Source organism: Ranitomeya variabilis, chromosome 1, assembly GCF_051348905.1.
Source record: "Ranitomeya variabilis isolate aRanVar5 chromosome 1, aRanVar5.hap1, whole genome shotgun sequence".
Taxonomy (NCBI): Eukaryota; Metazoa; Chordata; class Amphibia; order Anura; family Dendrobatidae; genus Ranitomeya; species Ranitomeya variabilis.
In genome coordinates, this window is record NC_135232.1 from 157,878,999 (window position 1) to 157,903,259 (window position 24,261).

The following is a 24,261-nucleotide window of genomic DNA, read 5'->3' on the forward strand; positions in this document are numbered from 1 at the left end:
TCATGTAGTACAGTAGTGAATCCATGTACGGCCAGCGGGCGAAATCGTCGTTCAAACCGCTCAGGAGACGACTGAAAAAAAAAAACAAACAAACAAAAGTTTCAGGAAAATAAACTCCAAAGTTTCCTGAAGCGTCATCTTGAAAAACTCTATGGGTTTGTCTGAATTTAAAAGATGTCTTGTGCATATGACCTTAGGGTATGTTCAACACTTCAGGTCTTTCGGGTCTTCTATCCTGATTATTATGGTATAAGCAATGTAATCTAAGATACATGTAATTAGTGTGCTCTCGCTTTATCCACTAATCCTAGTAGAGCTGCTAAATAAAGGTTGTCAGCAAGCCTTGAATAATAAGTTACCCCAGAAATGTGTAGTGATTCTCCACCATATCCGGGTTCTAGGGAAAAGCGAGTTCATTGTGAACCAGATAATAATAATAATAATAATAATACTAATAATGTTCTGAATGAATGTTCTGTAGGAAGATTGATCTTGTGCAATCCTAGATAGGTCCACCAGGGTCTCCTTCACCATTATCTTGATGATATCAAGCTATCGGGTTGCTGGTCTTCCTGAGATAACCACAATCAGTGAATCAGATAAAGATAAGCAAAAAACCTTCCATCCAAACTCGTCCACAAAAGTCGCATCGGTCTGGACCCGACAGTGATTTCCGAATCAAATGTTGTTTACTGTTCCATTCGGTTTCATAAAATGACAGCTAGTAACTAAAGAAGGAGCGAATATTCGTGGCGAAACCCTGGGTCGGGCTAGATGATCAGCATTGCCAGTAGTTGGCTATCTGTGGAAGTTTAAAAGCGCTTTTGATAAAAAATCTTTTTGAGAGTATAAACTATAAGCCCTTTTATACTTATCCAGTGGTTCTACACTGAATATCTTCTCACCAGACAGGTATCATCTTAGGCTACTTTCACACTAGCGTCGTGCACTACACATCGCTATGCGTCGTTTAGTAGAAAAAACGCATCCTGCAAAAGTGCTTGCAGGATGTGTTTTTTCTCCATAGACTTGCATTAGCGACGCAGTGCGACACGTCGCAACCGTCGTGCGACGGTTGCGTCAGACCGTCGCCACCAAATGCGCGGCCGGACCTCCGCCCCCTCCTCCCCGCACCTCACAATGGGGCAGCGGATTCGTTGAAAAACAGCATCCGCTGCCCCTGTTGTGCTGCGCTTTCACTGCTTGCGTCGGTACATTGCAACGACGCAATTCGTCGTGGGTCGTACGACGCTAGTGTGAAAGTAGCCTTAGATAAGGACGTGGAACAGTAAACATCCTTTGCTTCAGAAATCATTGGCAGGATCGGTTTGATTTGCTTCCTGCGAACAAGTCTAGATGGAACAGTTATTTTGCATTTCTTTACCTGGTTACCATAAAACTCGTTTTTCCCTTCAATTCTGACGGCGCTGAGTTATTGCCCTCACTCTGCTTCCAGCCTTGATATTTCTTCCTGTAGAAGCACTAGCATTCATGGTGTAATTATTAGCTAAGTGGGGGAACTTTCAGCATCACCACCATGTTTAGTGAATAACAAATCTGCAGACTCGATGTGGATTTTTCTGTGGATTTTGCTTTCAAGTCGGCAGCAGCTCTGTGGACGTTGTGGTATATTTTGTCATTGACTGCAGTTGCTCTTACCTTTTTCTTCCCTGAGCAATGAATACTACGAAGGTCATGTTGGCATTCGTCACCGTCCGCACTCTGGTCACCGCACATGGCTGTGTGCATTCAGTCTTGTATTTAGATTCCTTTCTTACATAATTCTGTGATGTTTCGCTGTCAGTGGATGTGAATGGCTTACCCTGGAAGCACTGGAGTATAAAACTCAGAACCGCTCCTGTAGCGCAGACTGTATTGGCAGATAAACGAGTGCGAGTACACCCATTATGCAGGATCTTTCTACCACATTTTTAGGGCTTTATATGTGTGATCAGTGCCGGTCAATACTACATCATTAGTATAGTGATGGGAGCTGAGGCTGATCCTGATCATGTGTGTGAACATGTCACGGGTAAGGTTATGTCTGACATTTCGTGCTGTGTGGGATCAGGTGTGGTGATCAGGTTTCTGTCAGATGATGTGAGAAGGAACAAGCTCTTGTTTTGTCTGTACATACAGCCCGTGTTGTCGGACACACAGCGGACGCCTAACCTTGTAGCCGGACCTGGCGGGGTGATCTTTTGTCCTGGCCATGGGTTGGGTAGATTTCAGGTATCCCATGTGGTTGGAATAGATGACTAGTGATTGTGTAATGTGGATGTGACTGATGTGAATGGCTATTGTCTTACCATTGCCCATACTGAGGATTAAGATCTGTGAATTGCACCTTGGATGAAGGGTGTCCATAGACTTTACACTAAAGTGGGCCGTGCTGGAATAATAATAATAGTTGCTATGAACACTCATTTTATTTGAGAACAAACTCTCTTTTGTCTTTCGTCCAGTGACATTAATCATTATGGCTTGTTTTTGGATACCCATTAATAAGCAGTACTTTGTGTATGTCTGCACCATCAAGCTAGTGTTCTCCAGGCGATCATGCATTCATTGTTGGCCCCTTCATCAGCCTGCTCTATTAAATGTGGTGCCTTTATAAAGGAGAAATTAAATTTAAAATTAAATTTAAATTCTGTGATCTGCTAATATCCATACACTTTATGGCTAACAAGGCAAAAGATTGTTACACATGCTTAAGTCCCCCATGTGTCCCCCATTCACAATACATAGCTGTTGTCCAAACGATGGATTGTGTGGCCGGCAGCGGTTTTTCCTGCCTACTCTATACACAGAGGACAATGAACAGGTCTGAAGTAACCCGTTTTGCTCTTTTATTCCTGCTGCTCCCCTGAGTGTTCTGGTTTAATTTTTGTTTTCTAAATCCATTGTTTCCAGAAATTAGGGCTTTTTATTTATACTACTTTTCATGTCTTTTTTTTTTTTTTTTTTTTTTTTTTTTACAGGGTGTGGTTCACAGGGTAATAATGCAGAGCATCCTAAAGACACGCCCCAGAGGATCCTGTGAGACACATCTTAGTGAAGACTGTAAAAATTACCACTAGATTAAAAGGCCCACATTTCTGGAACAGTTTTGCAGTTTAAAAAAAACAAAACAGAAAACCTAGTGCCAGGTACTCTTTCAAAATTTTATTTCAGACCTTGTGGGAGCGGTATAATTTAGATTTAAATACTATAACGGAAATCTGAAATGCTGTGATACTGCGGCATGTAACATTAGATATGTGTAACGCCTTTATACAGCAATAAATAATAAGAACGTGAACTACAATGACTTTGGACCTTGCATTAAACAGTACCAAGTATAATAACCTTGAAATGAGCTACAAAATAATTGATCCGATAGTGTATTTTATCTCGCTGATTATGTATGACAAGTGCATAAGGCTACGTTCACATTTGCGTTGTTGGGCGCAGCGTCGGCGACGCAACGCAAAACGCATGCACAACGCAGTGTTTTGTGACGCATGCGTCTAACGTTACAAAAATTGACACTTCACTGTTTTTTTCTCAAAAGACTCATGCGTCGAACAACGCAGGACGACACAGGCACTTGCACCCTATGCGTTTTCTATAGACACTAATGTTTTTTTTTGGCGCATTTACGATCCAAGTGCGACGCATGCGTTTTAAAAAAAAATTAGGACGCAGGAAAACTGCAACATGTAGCGTCCCCTGCGCCCTGTCTTGTGCGTCTATATGACGCATGCGTCGTAAAACGCTAGAAAACGCATACCGACGCATGTCCATGCGCCCCCCATGTTAAAGATAGGGGCGCATGACGCATGCGTCGGTATGTGTCGACGACGCTGCGCCCAACAACGCAAATGTGAACGTAGCCTAAGTCTTTCCATTCATTTTTAAAGGGGTATTGCCATTTTAAACATTTATGCCATAAATGTATTGAATGTTATGAGTAGCAGCATGTATTATCTGTTACTGAAGCCAATGCTAGATTGTGGTCAGTCAGCAGAAAGCTAATCAATAGTTTGCCAGTAGTGATGAGCGAGTGTGCTTGTTACTCGAGATTTCCGAGCAGGCTCGGTGGTCTCCGAGTATTTGTGAGTGCTCGCAGATTTGTCTCTGCAGCTGCATAATTTGCGGCTGCTAGACAACCTGAACACACTGAGGGATTGCCTGTTAGTTAGAGAATCCCCACATGTATTCAGGTTGTTTAGCAGTCACAAATCATGCAGGTGCGGGGACACAAACATAATCTACGAGCACCCTCAAATACTCGGAGACCACCCGAGCACACTCGCTCAACACTATTTATCAGTTGTCACTTCCACAGAAGCTCAGCTGTATTTTCTGCACTATTCCCTACTGTTGGGGTACAGGGCGGTCACCGCACAGGATCTATGCCCTCTCTATCCTCTATCTGCCATCTAAATTGTAGAAATTGAAGTTAATGCTTAGGCTATATTCACACGCAGCATTTTGGGCCCTTTTTTTCTTTTTCTCTACAGTCAAAAATGTTGTGTTTAAAACGCCCGGTTTTCAGAGTTTTTGCGTTTTTTTGTTTTTTTTCAGAGTTTTGGGGTGTGGATTACACATGTATGCTTTGTCTACAACACATGTTTAATAAAGTTAGCTTTATTAATTAAAATATGCTTCAAAATGCTGCATTAATGCAGCGAAAAGCATTTTTTCCTGTGTTTTTTTCACTGTCTCATTGCTTTTTATGGGTGAAAAACCGCTGCAGTTTTAAAATTTAGTTAGGGAAAAAAAGTGTGTGCATGAGATTTTTGAAATCTCAGCTTTTGATGGTACTGTAAAACGCAGCTTTTAATTTGCATAAAGGTGCAGCAAAAAAAAAAAAACACTGCCTAATCCTTCCTCTTCTTTAAAGGGAACCTGTCACCCCGTTTTTTGAAGATGAGCTAAAAATAGCGTTAAATAGGGGCAGAGCTGGGCGTTACATTTGTGTCTTTGTGTGCCTTTATTCCCCACCTATGCTGCCGAAATACCTTTGTAAAGTCGCCGTTTTCTGCTGTCACTCACGCTGCTCTGGTCCTATGGGCGTGGTGACAGCGCTGTTTCTCCCCCAGAATCCTGCTCATCATTACGTTGGTGGCGTAGTGGTGTGCGCATGTCCAAAAGGCTAATCCACTGCCCAGGAGATGAAAAAGAGCTATTCAGCCGTTTACCGGTGGGCGCGGCCATCTTTCCTGTGGCCTCGCGTGCGCAGATTGAGCGCTCTGCTGCCCGGGGCTTCAGGAAAATGGCCGCCGCGATCTCCATCTGCGCACGCGCAGAATCCCGCGGCCATTTTCCTGAAGCCCCGGGCAGCAGAGCGCTCAATCTGCGCACGCGCGGCCACAGGAAAGATGGCCGCGCCCACCGGTAAACGGCTGAATAGCGCAGATCGCGCTGTTTTTCATCACCTGGGCAGTGGATTCGCCTTTTGGACATGCGCACACCACTACGCCACCAACGTAATGATGAGCAGGATTCTGGGAGAGAAACAGCGCTGTCACCACCATCTTCAAAAAACGGGGTGACAGGTTCCCTTTAAAGAGGGAAGGGGACTAAAATATATATATATAGATAGATAGATATATATAGATAAAGTTTGGACACACCTTCTCATGTTAAAGATTTTTCTGTATTTTCATGACTTTGAAAATTGTACATTCACACTGAAGGCATCGAAACTATGAATTGACACATGTGGAATTATATACCTAACAAAAAAGTGTGAAACAACTGAAATTATGTCTTATATTCTAGGCTCTTCAAAGTAGCCACCTTTTGCTTTGATGACTGCTTTGCACACTCTTGGCATTCTCTTCATGAGCTTCAAGAGGCAGTCACCGGGAATGGTTTTCACTTCACAGGTGTGCCCTGTCAGGTTTAATAAGTGGGATTTCTTGCCTTATAAATGGTGTTGGGACCATCAGTTGTGTTGTGCAGAAGTCCGGTGGATACACAGCTGATAGTCCTACTGAATAGACTGTTAGAATTTGTATTATGGCAAGAAAAAAAGCAGTTAAGAAGAATGATTGGCCATCATTACTTTAACCCCTTCACTCCCAAGGGTGGTTTGCACGTTAATGACCAGGCCAATTTTTACAATTCTGACCACTGTCCCTTTATGAGGTTATAACTCTGGAACGCTTCAACGGATCCCGGTGATTCTGACACCGTTTTCTCGAGACATATTGTACTTCATGATAGTGGTAAAATTTCTTTGATATTACCTGCGTTTATTTGATAAAAAAACGGAAATTTGTCGAAAATTTTGAAAATTTCGCCATTTTCCAACTTTGAATTTTTATGCAATTAAATCACAGAGATATGTCACACAAAATACTTAATAAGTAACATTTCCCACATGTCTACTTTACATCAGCACAATTTTGGAACCAAATTTTTTTTTTTTGCTAGGGAGTTATAAGGGTTAAAAGTTGACCAGCAATTTCTCATTTTTAAAACACCATTTTTTTTAGGGACCACATCTCATTTGAAGTCATTTTGAGGGGTCTATATGATAGAAAATACCAAAGTGTGACACCATTCTAAAAAATGCACCCCTCAAGGTGCTCAAAACCATATTCAAGAAGTTTATTAACCCTTCAGGTGTTTCACAGGAATTTTTGGAATGTTTAAATAAAAATGAACATTTAACTTTTTTTCACACAAAATGTACTTCAGCTCCAATTTGTTTTATTTTACTAAGGGTAACAGGAGAAAATGGACGCCAAAAGATGTTGTACAATTTGTCCTGAGTACGCCGATACCCCATATGTGGGGGTAAACCACTGTTTGGGCGCATGACAGAGCTCGAAGCGAAGGAGCGTCGTTTGACTTTTCAATGCAAAATTGACAGGAATTGAGATGGGACGCCATGTTGCGTTTGGAGAGCCCCTGATGTGCCTAAACATTGAAACCCCCCACAAGTGACACCATTTTGGAAAGTAGACCCCCTAAGGAACTTATCTAAAGGTGTGGTGAGCACTTTGACCCACCAAGTGCTTCACAGAAGTTTATAATGCAGAGCCGAAAAAATAAAACAAACATTTTTTCCCACAAAAATTATTTTTTAGCCCCCAGTTTTGTATTTTCCCGAGGGTAACAGGAGAAATTGGACCCTAAAAGTTGTTGTCCAATTTGTCCTGAGTACGCTGATACCCCATATGTGGGGGGGAACCACTGTTTGGGCGCATGGGAGGGCTCGGAAGGGATGGAGCGCCATTTGGAATGCAGACTTAGATGGAATGGTCTGCAGGCGTCACATTGCGTTTGCAGAGCCCCTAATGTACCTAAACAGTAAAAAAAAAACACAAGTGACACCATTTTGGAAAGTAGACCCCCTAAGGAACTCATCTAGATGTGTTGTGAGAGCTTTGAACCCCCAAGTGTTTCACTACAGTTGATAAAGCAGAGCCATGAAAATAAAAATAAAAATTTCCCCCCAAAATTATTTTTTAGCCCCCAGTTTTGTATTTTCCCAAGGGTAACAGGAGAAATTGGACCCCAAAAGTTGTTGTCCAATTTGTCCTGATTACGCTGATACCCCATATGTTGGGGTAAACCCCTGTTTGGGCGCACGGGAGAGCTCGGAAGGGAAGGAGCACTGTTTTACTTTTTCAACGCAGAATTGGCTGGAATTGAGATCGAACGCCATGTCGCGTTTGGAGAGCCCCTGATGTGCCTAAACAGTGGTAACCCCAAATTATAACTGAAACCCTAATCCAAACACACCCCTAACCCTAATCCCAACGATAACCCTAACCACACCTCTAACCCTAATCCCAACCCTATTCCCAACCGTAAATATAATCCAAACCCTAACCCTAACTTTAGCCCCAGCCCTAACCCCAGCCCTAACCCCAGCCCTAACCCCAGCCCTAACCCCAGCCCTAACCCCAGCCCTAACCCCAGCCCTAACCCCAGCCCTAACCCCAGCCCTAACCCCAAAATGGAAATAAATACATTTTTTAAATTTTTTTATTTTTCCCTAACTAAGCAGGTGATGAAGAGGGGTTTGATTTACTTTTATAGCGGGTTTTTTAGCGGATTTTTATGATTGGCAGCCGTCACACACTGAAAGATGCTTTTTATTGCAAAAAATATTTTTTGCGTTTCCACATTTTGAGAGCTATAATTTTTCCATATTTGAGTCCACAGAGTCATGTGAGGTCTTGTTTTTTGCGGGACGAGTTGACGTTTTTATTGGTAACATATTCGGGCACGGGAGATTTTTTGATCGCTTTTTATTCCGATTTTTGTGAGGCAGAATGACCAAAAACCAGCTATTCATGAATTTATTTTGGGGGAGGCGTTTATACCGTTCCGCGTTAGGTAAAATTGATAAAGCAGTTTTATTCTTCGGGTCAGTACGATTACAGCGATACCTCATTTATATCTTTTTTTTATGTTTTGGCGCTTTTATACGATAAAAACTATTTTATAGAAAAAATAATTATTTTGGCATCGCTTTATTCTGAGGACTATAACTTTTTTATTTTTTCGCTGATGATGCTGTATGGCGGCTCGTTTTTTGCGGGACAAGATGACGTTTTCAGCAGTTCCATGGTTATTCTTTTTGATCGCGTGTTATTCCACTTTTTGTTTGGCGGTATGAGAATAAAGCGTTGTTTTTTTGCCTTTTTTTTTTTTTTTTTTTACGGTGTTCACTGAAGGGGTTAACTAGTGATATAGTTTTATAGGTGGGGTTGTTACGGACGCGGCGATACTAAATATGTGTACTTTTATTGTTTGATTTTTTTTAATTTAGATAAAGGGATGTATTTATGGGAATAATATATTTTTTTTTTTTTTTTTAACTTTTTTACTTTGTCCCAGGGGGGGACATCACAGATCGCTGATCTGACAGTTTGCACAGTACTCTGTCAGATCACCGATCTGAGTTCCAGTGCTGCAGGCTTACCAGAGCCTGGTCTGCACCCGGAAGTAATCCCTGCAGGACCCGGATGCAGCCCTGCGGCCATTTTGGATCCGGGACCTGCAGGGATAGGAGGTAAGAGACCCTCGCAGCAACGCGATCACATTGCGTTGCTCCGGGGGTCTCAGGGAAGCCCGCAGGGAGCCCCCTCCCTGCGCGATGCTTCCCTGTACCGCCGGCACACTGCGATCATGTTTGATCGCGGTGTGCCGGGGGTTAATGTGCCGGGGGCGGTCCGTGACCGCTCCTGGCACATAGTGCCGGATGTCAGCTGCGATAGGTAGCTGACACCCGGCCGCGATAGGCCGCGCTCCCCCCGTGAGCGCTGCCGATCGCGCTGGACGTACTATTCCGTCCTTGGGAATTAGGGCCCACCCCACATGGACGGAATAGTACGTCCAATGGCAGAAAGGGGTTAAGAAATGAAGGTCAGTCCGAAAAATTGGGAAAACTTTGAGAGTGTCCCCAAGTGCAGTGGCAAAAACCATCAAGCGCTACAAAGAAACTGGCTCACATGAGGATCGCCCCAGGAAAGGAAGACCAAGAGTCACCTCTGCTTCGGAGGATAAGTTTATCCGAGTTACTAGCCTCAGAAATCGCAGGTTAACAGCAGCTCAGATTAGAGACCAGGTGAATGCCACACAGAGTTCTAGCAGCAGACACATCTCTACAACAACTGTTAAGAGGAGACTTTGTGCAGAAGGCCTTCATGGTAAAATAGCTGCTAGGAAACCACTGCTAAGGACAGGCAACAAGCAGAAGAGACTTGTTTGGGCTAAAGAACACAAAGAATGGACGTTAGACCAGTGGAAATCTGTGCTTTGGTCTGATGAGTCCAAATTTGAGATCTTTGGTTCCAACCACCGTGTCTTTGTGCGACGCAGAAAAGGTGAAACGATGGACTCTACATGCCTGGTTCCCACCGTGAAGCATGGAGGAGGCGGTGTGATGGTGTGGGGCTGCTTTGCTGGTGACACTGTTGGAGATTTATTCAAAATTGAAGGCATACTGAACCAGCATGGCTACCACAGCATCTTGCAGCGGCATGCTATTCCATCCGGTTTGCGTTTAGTTGGACCATCATTTATTTTTCAACAGGGTAATGACCCTAAACACACCTCCAGGCTGTTTAAGGGCTATTTGACCAAGAAGGAGAGTGATGTGGTGCTACACCAGATGACCTGGCCTCTACAGTCACCAGACCTGAACCCAATCGAGATGGTTTGGGGTGAGCTGGACCGCAGAGTGAAGCCAAAAGGGCCAACAAGTGCTAAGCATCTCTGGGAACTCCTTCAAGATTGTTGGAAGACCATTCCCGGTGACTACCTCTTGAAGCTCATCAAGAGAATGCCAAGAGTGTGCAAAGCAGTCATCTAAGCAAAAGGTGGCTACGTTGCAGAACCTAGAATATAAGACATAATTTCAGTTGTTTCACACTTTTTTGTTAAGTATATAGTTCCACATGTGGTAATTCATAGTTTTGGTGCCTTCAGTGTGAATGTAAAATTTTCATAGTCATGAAAATACAGAGAAATCTTTCAATGAGAAGGTGTGTCCAAACTTTTGGTCTGTACTGTGTATCTATCTATCTATCTATCTATCTATCTATCTATCTATCTATCTATCTATCTATCTATCTATCTATCTATCTATCTATCTATCTATCTATCTATCGCTGTAGTATGGAAAAAATAAAATAACAAAACACATACTCCAGGTTGCATCCTTAGGGTAAGTTTCCACGGTCGGTAAATGCTGCGGGTTGGACGCTGTGTACACCCGCAGCGTCCAGATGTTACAGCATGGTGGATGGGATTTCAAGAAATCCCATCTCCACTCTACATACAGCGGCACCCGCGGCTTCCCTGCCGACACGGACATGCGGCGTGTCTTTCCAGACCGCAGCATGTCTATTTATCTTGCGGATTCGCTCAGTCTCCGCAAGATAAATATCACCAGTGCAATGTATAGGATGTGGAGATTCCGTACAGTTCAATGATCACCTGCGTTCAAAAGCCGGCAGCACTTTAGATGGAGCGGACATGTGTGTCCAAAGTGCTGCCGATTACTGTCCGTGGGGACGTAGCCTTATTGGAGTTTTCATGTTCTCATTAATGCATCCAGGGTTGTGTAAGAAATTAGTAAAAAAAAAAACCACTATACAAACTTAGCGGAAAGGTGGTCCATCCTGGTTCCCCTGTTGGTCTCCTGGCATTAACAGATAGGAAGGTGAGGGCATCTCCTGACCGCAACAGCCAATCCGCAGTAGAATACTTGTCAGGAAAACCTATTTAGGTCAAAATAGTGAATGGAAGCTTAGGCTATTTTCACATTAGCGTCGTGCACTGCACGTCGCAATGTGACGTTGCGGCGCACCGACCCATACTGTGGAAGCGCCGCACAACGGGGGCAGCGGATGCTGTTTTTCAGCGCATCCGCTGCCCCATTGTGAGGTGCGGGGAGGAGGGGGCAGAGTTCCGGCCGCGCATGGGCGGTCGGAAATGCTGGACACGACGCACCAAAAAACGTTACATGCAACGTTTTTTGGCCGCAACGGTCCGACGCAACCGTCGCAAGACAGTTGCGACATGTGGCAATGCGTCGCTAATGCAAGTCAATGGAGAAAAAACGCATCCTGCAAGCACTTTTGCAGGATGCGTTTTTTCTACAAAACGACGCATAGCGACGTGCAGTGCATGACGCTAGTGTGAAAGTAGCCTAAGTCACCCTTCAAAAAAGGAAGAAAAGTCCTCCTACAGCTCCATAGACAAAAAATAAATACATGAAAATAAAAAATGTTGCATGCCAAGACCCAATTTTTTAATTTTTCAATTGTGCAAAATGAGAAAAACTAAATGAATTCAGTATAGCAAAATTGGAGCAGCTCACACGGTTAATTTAAAGGGAACCTGTAAAGTGATAAAACGCTGTTAACCTGCAGATATGGAGTTAGTCTGCCAGTTAATAGCATTCTGAGTGTTCCTGGTTCCGGTACTTAGACCCCCACTGATGACAGGAAATGATCTTTATTCCTCCCAGCAGTGTTTGGGTTTGTCATGGGAGTGGCGCTGACGCATGCCCAATCCCTGCTCAGTGTATAGAGAGCAGCAACTGTATCCGCTCCCCCCACACTGACTGACAGCAGGCCCTAATGATGAGCTGCTGTCAGTCAGTGCTGGGGGTACACTACAGAGTGGTGAGTGAATCGGCGCTGTCTCCACTACTTAAACATGACAGCTGGAAGGGAGGAATAAAGTTAATTTCTGCTCTGTGAGGGCGCCGTGCAGGTTCAGAATGCTATTAACCCCATATCTGCAGGTTTATAGCATTTTTTCACGTGACAGGTTTCCATTAAGTTAATTTATTCTGGGCATTGAATGCCGTAAAAAAAATCCCCTCCCAAAAAGAAAAAATAGTTGTAATTAATAACAAATATACAGTACATTATATGCAAGCCAAAATAGTGCCTAGACAATTTTTACATCCTACAAAAAAAGTTTGATTCATTTAAGCGCCACTCCTGTATATTTTTTTTCTAATTTCAGCACAGGAGTGATGTCACCAATCTAATTTCCCTGACCCTAGCGTTATACTCATCAGCCGCCGTCTTGAGCTCTTCCTGGCTTTCCTTCGGTCCGGTGCCGCCACCTTGTGACCGCAACTTTTGACTGACCAGAAGCCAGAGATGAGTCACAAGCTCTCAGTCTATGAGAGTCCCGTTCTGGCTCCCATAAACGTACATTGAGTTGTGACTTCCAGATTGCCCGGCAAACATTAGAGCGATCTGGCAGGTCACAACCTGCAGGAGATAACAGATGAATTTGGCGGCTGGTAAGTATGATATTAAAGACCGAGACCTTAGATTTGTAGCGCCAACTCCAGCAATAAAGTAAATAAAAAACAAATGCTGGATTGGTGCTTTAAGGTATCCGTCTTAATCAAAGGGCTGCAGCGGTAAGATGTGCTAATTTATTACGAGGTACATGCCATTCAGTGAGTTTAGCAGCTCTCTTAACTGTCATGCGACACCTCCAGACATTTCTGGAGTAAACGTCTTAATAAAATGGGCCCTACATTTTCATGTGGATCTGTTAGCTGAAAAAGAAAAAAGCTTTTCTAACGTGGAGTTGGAGAACACAAAAACTTTCTGTGAGCATGCGTATTATAGAAAAAAATGCAAGTAACCTATTAAAGAGTTCAGAAACTCTGCACCATCAAAGCTCATCGTGGGAACGGGGCTCAGTGGGCTACATCTTCATAGCTGCTGCTTCAGTGTAGCTACAGCCACCTCCACTACTTCTAGCCCTCATATTCAGCGCTTATCTTATGAGCATAGTATGATGTCACCATACTGAGGGAAGTATTACACATTAGATGGTAAAAGGTATGCCGTGGTGATAATGTGAAGCCCCATAGCTTACCCATATCCTTGTGTTGGTCCTTGTGCCTTGGTGTGCATGGCTCCTTATCACCTATCCTTGTATGCATGATTCCTATAAAAAAACAAAAGTAAAACATCCTACTTACCTTGCCTGCATGCCCTCGCTGTATCTCGTTTCGGTGCCAGTAGCTCTTCTGGCTGAGCGATCACGTGGCCCCCACTCATTAAAGGGACACTGTCACCCCTCCAGCCGTTTTAAACTAAAAGAGCCACCTTGTGCAGCAGTAAAGCTGCATTCTACCAAGAACCAGACCAGCGCCCCAGAAGATATGACTGACGGCAGTTTGGCGCTTCAAAGAGGGGGGTTCAGACCTGCCTCCAGGTCTAAAGAAAGGTATTTGGGCAGAATTATAAATACCTTTATTTGGGGAATAACAGCAACAAAAACTAAAAGAGCCACCTTGGTTGAATGCAGCTTTACTGCTGCACAAGGTGGCTCTTTTAGTTTATAACGGCTGGAGGGGGTGACAGTGTCCCTTTAAAGTAATGAATAAGCACTCCACGCCTACAGGAGTGGAGAGAGGTGAATATTCATTACCTTAATGAGCCACGTGATAGCTCAGCCGGAAGAGCTGCTGGCGCCGGAACGAACGAGATGCAGCGAGGGCACGCAGGGAAGGTATGTGGGATGTGTGCTGGAAGCTGGCGGCTGTCACTGTGCACTATTACAGAGAAATGAATATTCACTGCCAGCGCAGTGAATATTCATTTCTCTTTAGCAGGGGCACAGGCCGCTGTCTCCTGCCTCTGTGACACGCTCCTCCGCCGCTCCCCCTCCACCGCCATCTTTCTGGGACAATGACTCGTGTATAAGCTGAAGAGGGCGTTTTCAGCACAAAAAAATGTGCTGAAAAACTCGACTTATATACGAGTATATACAGTACTTTTAGGCTGTAGTTTTTTTTTTGCGTTTTTCAGGATCCCAATGTTCAGCATTGCTTCCACCACAGAAGCATGAACACAGGTCACCAATGCCAGACATATGTGAAACCTTAAAACCATTTCTGGAAAAAAGGGCAAGTTGATCAAATTATTTAGTGGAAAAAGATTTTTATGTCTGACGAAAAACACATGAGTTCATGAAAAAATACACAATTACAAATTTAACAGCTGGGGGAGGTGAATTGGTCAGGAATAGTTTGCCTAAGGCTGCCGTCACACTATCAGTATTTGGTCAGTATTTTACATCAGTATTTGTAAGCCAAAACCTGGAGTGGGTGATAAATGCAGAAGTGGTGCATATGTTTCTATTGTACTTTTCCTCTGATTGTTCCACTCCTGGTTTTGGCTTCCAAATACTGATGTAAAATACTGACCAAATACTTCTAGTGTGACGGCAGCCTAAGGCCGGTTTCACACGTCCTGATATTTCCGGTACCAGTAAACACGGTACCGGAGATATCCGTGTCCATGTGATACATCCGTGTGGCAACCGTGTGCCACATCTGGCATTTTCCCACGCTGAAGAGTTCATTTTAGTTCAGACTGGCAGGGAGCGCAGATTCGGTGATGTCACCGCTAGTCAATGATGCTCTGCTCCCAGCATTTCATTCATTCCACAGTAGTTTACAGCTGGGAGTGGTAGCATTAGCAGCGCTCCCGCTTGTAAACTTTAAATTCCCCTAGATATGGATTACTGTACACCGGACAGGTATGGGTATATTGTTAGTTTATTATTTTGACATTTTTTCAGGAGACCGAGGGCTTTGCTTGGAATGCCAGACTAATAAAGATGGAAAAATGTGTATATTGTTTTATTTCATTAATAGACTCTTTTCTTACTGTGTGGTGTGTTTGATTAACCCTTTTACAACTATAGGATTAGTAATGGAGAGGTGTCTTATTGACACCTCTCCATTACTAAGCCGGCTTAATGTCACCTTTAAATAGGAAGGTGACATTAACCCCTCATTACCCCACTTGCCACTGCCACTTGCCACTGCTACAGGGCAAGTGGGAAGAACCGGGCAAATCTCCAGAATCTGTGCGGCCGCCCTGCCTGTGAATCCCAGCCCCGCAGTGCCTTCTAATTTATTCACATTACGGGGCTGGGATTCACAGGCAGGGCGGCCGCACAGGTGCAGTCAGCTGGACTGCATATGAGGACAGACGGGCAGCGCTCACTGCGCCTGCCCAAGGCAGGGGAAAAGAGCGCAGGCGCCGACACATTTGAAAACAGCGGTGAGGAGGCGGTGCCCGGCACCAAGAAGACTTGAGTGACGGCTGTGTGGCATCTGCAGCAGGGGGGGAAAGCCGGCCTCCTTGACTGAAGACCAGGTATTTCTGACAAATTACAAAACTGATTATTTCGGCAGTTACAGCACCAATAACTAAAAGAGCCACCTTGTCAGAATGCAGCATTAGTGCTGCACAAGGTGGCTCTTTTAGTTAAAAACGCCAGGGGGGGTGACAGGTTCCCTTTAAGTTTCTTGCAAGCCGCAGCTGTCAGATTTTTAATTTTCTTTTGCAAGTACATCGGTACAATGTGGAAGAGCACGTCTTGTAAATGTGGACCATGATGTGTTTTTTTTCCACGCATGCATCTCTCATCAGTTCCTTGTATTGTGAATGTGTAGCCTGGAGCAAGGCTTCCTCAGCGGATGTTACTGACACTTGCATTCCTCTCTCTGCAGAAAGGAATTCCATGCAAACAGCAGTCAGAAGATTCTCTTTGGCCTTAAGACACCAGCTCCAGCATGCAAGGAAATGAATGAACGAGGTACGGTATGTCGAGAGGTCGTCGTTCAGGCTGTAAGTGCTCCCCATTACTATTAATGATGAAATGTACGTTTTGCAGAATGTAGTGGATGTGATTTGCAGATGGCTGCACTCCTTACTGGCATTCTTTTAGTGACACAAGTTAATATGACATTACACAGAAGGGAAGGATGTAATTGCTGACTTTCTGGAAAAAGAACAGAGGAGACAGCCCGGAAAGGTTATTTGAGTCAATAAGCAAGAGTTATATTAAGCCCCGCTATCTTCCCAGAGAGGTCATTTAACTGCCCCCCCCCCCGATACACTAATATCTTTGGCTTGCCCGATGTTGGGATAAAGCGTACGTGGGCCAAAAGCTTCAGAATGACCTACAGATGTCAGTAGAGCAGTTAGCTTGTAACTTCAATGACCAATAGGTACAACTCAGTTCAACTCTCAAATCATCAGGGTCTTCATCAAGTCCAGTAAATGACAAGCAGCACAGCAAGTACTGGCTAAAGTGAAAACAGAGTTCAAAAAGCAGAATAGCTAATTTTATCTACTGTATTTAGTCTTTGTTATGATTCTGTTATAACTCCTTATATATAAACTCCTCAACAAGTGATACAAATATGAAAACACAATTTTCAATACATGTTGATTTATTCAGTGCACAGAAATACACGCACTTACTTAGCATGCTATCAGTGAGGTTATTATTGGTTGTGTGGGAATTGTTCTTCCATGCTGAATGCATTTGGTTACCCAGATCATCAAGATCCACTGCTGGCAGATACCTTTTCAGTTAGTGACCAATGACATCCCAGATGTGCTTGATGGCAGACAAGTCTGGAGACGCTGCAGGCCCTGGTAGTGTGTTTAGGCCACACAGGCTGATCACAGTAGCACTAGGAACATGTGGACTGGCGTTATGTTGATATGTCTGTTTTTTTTTTTTTTTGCAAACCAATCTTGATCATAGTCACCGATCAACCTCGTTCCATAACAATCTCAGATAGCCTGATGGCTTTCTGTTGCGTCTGTTCGCTGTCCAATTATCAATGTCTAATTTTAGGAGTAGCTTAAGAAACCTGTATGAGTTTTGAAATGTGCAAGTGAAGAAGCCGGCCTACAATTTTTAGTGGAATCTAAATAGTTAATGCGGTTTTTAATTGTGGTGTCCTGGATATCTCCTCCTACAGAAATCTGTTTAATGTTTGTTTATATAAATTATAATTTTAGGTTCTTATTTCAGAACCTTTTAGTCCCTCATACTGTTGTTTTTCCACTCTGCAATTTTTTATTATTATTACGGTATATAGAATAATTATGTGCAATTTTCATAAAGGAGCTACGGATACGTCATCAATGTAAAAAGTAGTGGACAACCTCTTTCTGTACAATTCTGGAGAGAACATACATGGAATCAATAACACATCAATAGATATAACAATTACAAGACCTTCTAATATCTTTTAAGACCATGGCTAATTTACCTGCTTGACTTAAGGAAAATCCTGGTAACAGATTCACATTTATCTGAGAGCAGCATGATCTAGGGGCAGAGACCCTGATTCCAGTGATGTTGTTACATGGGCTCCTTGGTGCAGTATTTATTAAATCACTGTTTTCTCTGCTGCAGATCTGCCAGTTATCTGAATGCTGAGCTCTATATAACCCCACCCACACTACTGATTGTCAGCTTTCTATGTACACTGTGCATAGACAGAAAGCTACCAATCTGTCGTGGGGGTGGGGTTACAGTAATATACAAATATGGGACCCAAAATGGCAGCAGGTTTACAAGTCCTCTGTTGATAATCCTTATTCTCATTTGGACATGGAAACATGAGAAGCAATGGAATGAAACTAAAAGGGAGAAGATACAGATTAGATATTAGAAAAAAACCTTTCTCCTTCTCCTCATTGGTCTACACAGGACTGTGGGTGTAGGCTTCTGTCGCCAGGAGGCTGACACTAAGTAAACATAAAAAAAGTTTATCTCCTCCTCCGTCATATACACCCTGACACTGGCTACCAGAGAATCCAGTTCATGCTTCGTGTCTGAAGGAGGCACACGTCTGGGTCCCGGATCCTTCGGACCCTTGTTTCATCTCTACATCATATGGATTGAGAGGGGCGACGGACCCTTTTGAGGGTCCGATCTCCCCAAACCAGCAACTGGCAAGCACGTGCGAGTATTCTCCACGTATCCTTTCCCGCGACGTGGGATTGCACTCCGGACTTGGCCCTGACCACCCTAAGGTATTTAAAACCATAGGCTGTACAGGTGCCCACAGATGTCCGTGTGACCCCCCCCCCCCTGCTTTCTACACCTATGTTTCTGCAGCGGTGATAGAGGGGTGGTGGACGGTCCCTCTCCTTATCCCAGGGCAGAAAATGGAGCTAGGGTTCCTGCACCGTCGTGTATTCTGCTCTCCCTCCGCTAGATTTTTTAAACCCATGCTGGCCCTCTCCTCGCAGAGGGTTTAGCTTGCAAAAAGGGGGGGGGGGGTAAAAAAGGGGGGCTCCTGATACAAGCGCGGTTTACCTTTTAGGGCAGGTTCAGGCGTTCCTGCGCTGGTCTGGTTGATGAGCTGCGCTGCAGTTCCCCAACGCTCCGGCCTAGGATTCCCGGTTGCACTTCCGGGTCGTTCAGGCCCGGCTTCCGTCCGGGACAGACCGCACTATGAGGCCCCGCCCCCTCCGGCGCGTCTACTTCCGGTCCGCCCTCCTCTCCTCGCTGGAGCAAATCGGGGTCCCGGCTAAGGCCTACTACAGGCCGCATCAGCGCTGCACCTGGCGGTTCCGCCCCGAGGGCAGCTGGGGATAAAGGTGGCACTTTTGTTCATCATTTGGTGTTGGTTCCACACTGTACGCGTGGGGACACAGGACTGGGGTAAGTGCTTCTCCCTCCAGCCTGACAGCAGAAGCATTGTTTTTTTCCCAGTCTAAAGCCCTGGGTAGAGCATTTATTAGATCACTATGTCTAGAAAGGTCAAATCTCACACGGTCCTATATACCGTTTGTGTAGCCTGTCGTTCTGCCTTCCCACCTGCCCAGAGCAATCGTCTCTGCGAGGCCTGTGACTCTGAACGCGCTCAGGAGCCCCCCCCTGCGAGCAATCTCCCCGGCGATTACTCCTGCCTCTCAAGCGGAGACTGGGGTGGTTCCTCCGGAATGGGTCATGTCATTGTCGCAATCCATGGCATCCCTAACTTAAGCAATCGAGTCCCTTCAGACCCCGGCTGGAGTCAGGGACAGCAGTTTATCTATCTTAGAGAGAGCCTCTGGGTCTCAGGAGCCTCCAGCCTGCAGGGGCCGCGCTCACACTAGGCAGACGTGGGGGAAGCGAAATCTCACAGCGTCTCCCAGGCCATCAGGTGCATCAGCATCCTGGAGTTCCGTTTTTCTCTCACCCTCCCCAGCAGAAAGCGGGGAATTCGGGTCAGACTATGATTCAGAGGGGGCCCTTAATTTAGAGACTCCTGGGTTTCAGTAGTCAGTAGATAGCCTGATTGGGGCCGTCAGTCAGACCCTGGGAATAGAAGACGAACCCATCTTACCCTCGGATCACAAGGTTTCTTTTAAGCGGGCCAGACTGTCTCATAAAGTGTTTTCCTCTCACCCCGAGTTTGAGGACCTGGTTTAGCGAAACCGGGAGCTCCCGGATAAGCGTTTATCAGGGCAGAAGGCCTTGAAGGCGAGATACACGTTTTCTCCTGAGCTACGTAGTAAATGGGCAGAATCTCCTTCGGTAGATTCGCCGGTGTCCCGTTTAGCCTCTAACACTCTGTTATCCCTTCCAAACGGCTCTTCTATTTATGATCCCACGGATCGTCTTATAGAAAGTTTGGCTCATTCCTTTTTGAGGCTTCAAGTTCAGCCCTTTTTCCCTCTTTTGCGGCAACTTGTGTTGCTAAGGCCATGATGTCTTGGTCAGAATCTTTGACAAAGGCTCTTCAAGAGAGGGACTTGCCAGCAGAGTTGACAAAAATGTCAAGTCAGATAACCCTTGCTGGGAGCTATCTTAATTAATGCATCCTTAGACGCAGCAGACTGTGCTGCTTCTGCAGTGACAAATGCAATTGCCATTAGAAGGGCTCTCTGGTTAAGAACATGGCGGGCAGACTCTACCTGTAAGAAATCTCTTACAACCCTTCCATATCAGGGGGGTCGCTTATTCGGAGAGAAGTTGGATCAGCTTATTTCTGATACCACGGGAGGAAAAGCAATTTTCTCCCTCAGCAGAGGATTAGACAGTATTTTTGTCGCCAGTCCCAGGCCCATTTCAAACCCTTTCGTAATAATAGATGGACCCCAGCTTCATGTCCTGCTGCGCAGGTTCGTCCCAATCTGGACCGAGACAATCGGGTCTCCTATAGAACCAACCCGGGGGGGAAGAATGCGTTCCCAGCCGCCTAGATCCAGGGCTCAAAGGTTTTCAACCAAATGACTGGAGGCATCCTCGGATTTCCGCCAACAGAGTAGGCGGGTGCCTACTTTTGTTTCACTAGACCTGGCTCCATTCAATTCACGACAAGTGGGTGGGAGAGCTCGTGTCCTCAGGGTACAAGATAGAGCTGGTTTGTCAACCTCCACTCCGGTTCATCCCATCCCGTCTTCCCAGGTCCGAGTCCCGGCGTCAAGCCCTGTTCGATTCTATAGAGTCCCTTCGTCTCTGCGGAGTCATCACTCCGGTTACAAGGGAGGAGAGATTTCAGGGCTTCTATTGCAACCTGTCTATAGTACCCAAAAAGGACGGATCAGCGAGGCCCATTCTGGATCTAAAACGCTTAAACAGGTTTGTCAACATTCGTCATTTTAGGAATGGAATCTCTCTGGTCATTCATTGCGTCAATGGAAAAGGGGGAGTTCTTAGCCTCGATAGACATTCAGGATGCCTACCTGCATATTCCCATATTTCCTCCTCATCAAAGATTTCTCCGGTTTGCCATAAGCAACTTACACTCCAGTTCACGGCTTTACCCTTCGGGCTGGCCTCCGCCCACAGGGTGTTAACTAAGGTCATGTCAACTGTGGTGTCCATTCTGCACTCCCGAGGCGTAGTAGTCTTGCCATATTTAGACGATCTTCTCATCAAAGGGCCGACCTTTCAGGCCTGCGAGGAGAATGTCAGCATTTCTCTAGACACTTTCTCATCTGGGTTGGCTAGTGAACTTAAAGAAGTCATCCCTAGTACCATCTCGGAGAATCTCATTTCTAGGGATAATTTTCAACACCTCTCAAGCCCTGTCAATCCTGCCCCAGGACAAGGTCCTAGGCCTTCGGCGAGAGGTGAGGAACCTTCGGCAGCCGTACTTTCATACAATTCAGTCCGGCATGAGGGTCTTGGGAAGGATGGTTTCAACAATAGAAGCAGTGCCGTTTGCACAACTTCATCTTCGGCCTCTTCAGCATGCACTTTTAGCAGCATGGGACAAGAGTCCATTCTCCCTCAACCTCAGGTTCCGGTTATCCCCCCAGGTCAGACAGGCTCTTTCATGGTGGTTAAACAGCCCGCCTGTGCTAAAGGGGAAACCCTTTCCTCCAACCAATTGGCTAGTGGTTACAACGGATGCCAGTCTCCTAGGTTGGGGAGCGGTGTTCTTTCACCACACTGCTCAGGGGCGCTGGTCTGCCCGGGAGTCAGGTCTTCCGATCAATCTCTTGGAGATTCGGGCAGTTCGACTGGCTTTGCAGTATTTCCATCATCTTCTGGCGGGTCGCCCTGTCCGGCTTCAATCGGACAATGCCACAGTGAGATACATAAATCATCAGGGGGGCACCCACAGCAAGGCGGCCATGCAGGAAGTAATGCAAATTCTGGCCTGGGCTGAGAAGAATCACTCAGTGATTTCGGCAGTCCACATTCCTGGCGAGGAGACCTGGGCAATGGATTTCCTCAGTCGGCAGGGCCTGGCGTCCGGGGCGTGTCTCCATCCCGAGGTTTTTCAGCAAATATGTCATAAATGGGGGACTCCGGACGTGGATCTAATGGCGTCCGGGAGGAATGCCAAGGTTCCCAGATTTGTCACCCGGTACCGAGATCCACCGGCAATCGCCGTGGATGCGCTAGTTTTGACTTGGAACCAGTTTCATCTCCCATATCTGTTTCCCCCTCTGGCACTGCTCCCGAAAGTAATCAAGAAAATCAAGTCAGAGAGAGTGCCAGCTATTCTGGTCGCCCCGGATTGGCCGCGGCGGTCGTGGTATGCGGACCTAGTACAGCTTCTCACCGGAGTTCCATGGCGGCTCCCCGACCGTCCATATCTTCTATCTCAAGGGCCGATTTACCACCAGAACTCAGGGGTCCTGTGTTTAACGGCCTGGCCGTTGAATCTTGGGTTTTAACTCAGGCCGAGTTCTCCCAAGAGGTGGCTGATACCATGATCAGTTCACGAAAGACCGTTTCGGCTCGGATTTACTATCACACTTGGAAGGTTTTTCTTTCGTGGTGCAGAGGGCGTGGGTTGCCTCCTCTGCGTTTTTCCGTACCAAATATTCTTGCCTTTCTCCAGGCAGGCCTGGATTCAGGGCTGGCTCCAAGTACTCTTAAAAGGCAGATTTCAGCCTTATCGGTCCTTTTTCAGCTCAGGATTGTTTCTAACCTACAGCTAAGGACCTTTTTTCAGGGAGTCGCTCATAAGGTCCCTCCTTATAAAACTCCTTTGGAGGCTTGGGACCTTAATTTGGTCTTAAGGGGTTTACAGGAAGTTCCCTTCGAACCTCTTCAGGATATTTCTTTAACTTTCATTTCCTGGAAAGTCGTATTCTTAGTGGCCATAACTTCCATAAGGCGGGTATCAGAGTTGGCAGCCCTTTCCTGTCGTGCTCCTTTTTTACGGTTCCATCAGGATAAGGTGGTGCTCAGGCCAGCGCCCTCCTTTTTGCCGAAGGTTGTTTCCTCGTTCCACATTAACGAGGCTATAGTTCTTCCCTCTTTTTGTCCGGCACCGACGCACCGTGTGGAAAAAGCCCTCCATACGTAGGACCTAGTGAGAGCGCTGAGGAGTTACGGTACATTTCTCGAACGGCTCCTTTTTGACAGGGATGCTCTGTTTGTCCTCCCAGAGGGTCGCAGGAAGGGATTCGCAGCCTCGAAATCTACCTTGGCCAGGTGGATACGTTCAGCTGTTCAGGAGGCCTACCGCGCCAAGGGCATGATGGTCCCGGCGGGAATGAAAGCTCACTCCACTAGAGCAGTGGGGGCTTCCTGGGCGATTCGGCACCAGGCCTCGGCAGAAAAGGTTTGCTGAGCTGCGACCTGGTCTAGTCTGCATACCTTTGCCAAGCATTACAATGTCCACTCCCAGATCTCTGCAGATGCAAGTCTGGGTAGAAGGATTCTTCAGGCGGCAGTAACACACTTAAAACGACAGCTGCCTGGATAATTATAACCAGTGAGTTAATTTCCCACCCAGGGACTGCTTTAGGACATCCCACAGTCCTGTGTCCCCCAATGAGGCGAAGGAGAAATAGGGATTTTTGTGTTACTCACCGTAAAATCCTTTTCTCTGAGATGCTCATTAAGGGACACAGCTCCCTCCCTGGTAGCCTGATGGCTGCTTTGGTTGTGTCTGAATTGATCAGTCAGTAGGTCTTTTCTTGACATGAGTTTTCTATATTTATGCTGTTACATTATTTCTCGTTTTTTGTTCTCCTACTGCTTTTGCACCAAACTGGATTCTCTGGTAGCCAGTGTCGGGGTGTATACGACGGAGGAGGAGCTAAACTTTTTTTATGTTTACTTATTGTCAGCCTCCTGGCGGCAGAAGCATACATCCACAGTCCTGTGTCCCCCAATGAGCGTCTCGGAGAAAAGGATTTTACTGTGAGTAACACAAAAATCCCTATATTTGACAGCGAGGGTGATCCATGAGTGGAACAGGCTGCCACGAGAGGTGGCGAGTTCTCCTTCAATGGAAGTCATCAAACAGCTGCTGGACAGACATCTGTCTGGGATGATGTAATGACTCCTGCACTGAGCAGGGGGTTGTACACAATGACCCTGGAGGTGCCTTCCAACTCTACCATTCTATGAATCTATGGTAATTTGCTGACTAAAAAGGTGATTTTATGAAAATTACAGCAAGCAGCCCAGTAAGTGACACACATCCGGATTTGGAGTGTCTGTGCTTTCAGGTGGCAAAAACCTGCTGACAGATTCTTTTTA

General features: G+C 45.6%; 1 protein-coding gene across 10 annotated transcripts in view; it reads left to right on the plus strand.

Annotated features, from left to right (window-relative positions):
• FER (FER tyrosine kinase) overlaps positions 1–24,261 on the plus strand; it is a 310,990-nt gene that overhangs the window by 12,508 nt on the left and 274,221 nt on the right. For 5 of the 10 annotated variants that reach the window (XR_013221836.1, XM_077290053.1, XM_077290067.1 and 2 more), the window contains exon 2: positions 16,022–16,139. The gene's annotated coding sequence lies outside the window, so the exon portion shown is untranslated. The remainder of the gene's footprint in view (positions 1–16,021; positions 16,140–24,261) is intronic. The other 5 variants (XR_013221837.1, XM_077290045.1, XM_077290076.1 and 2 more) reach the window with 1 other exon arrangement.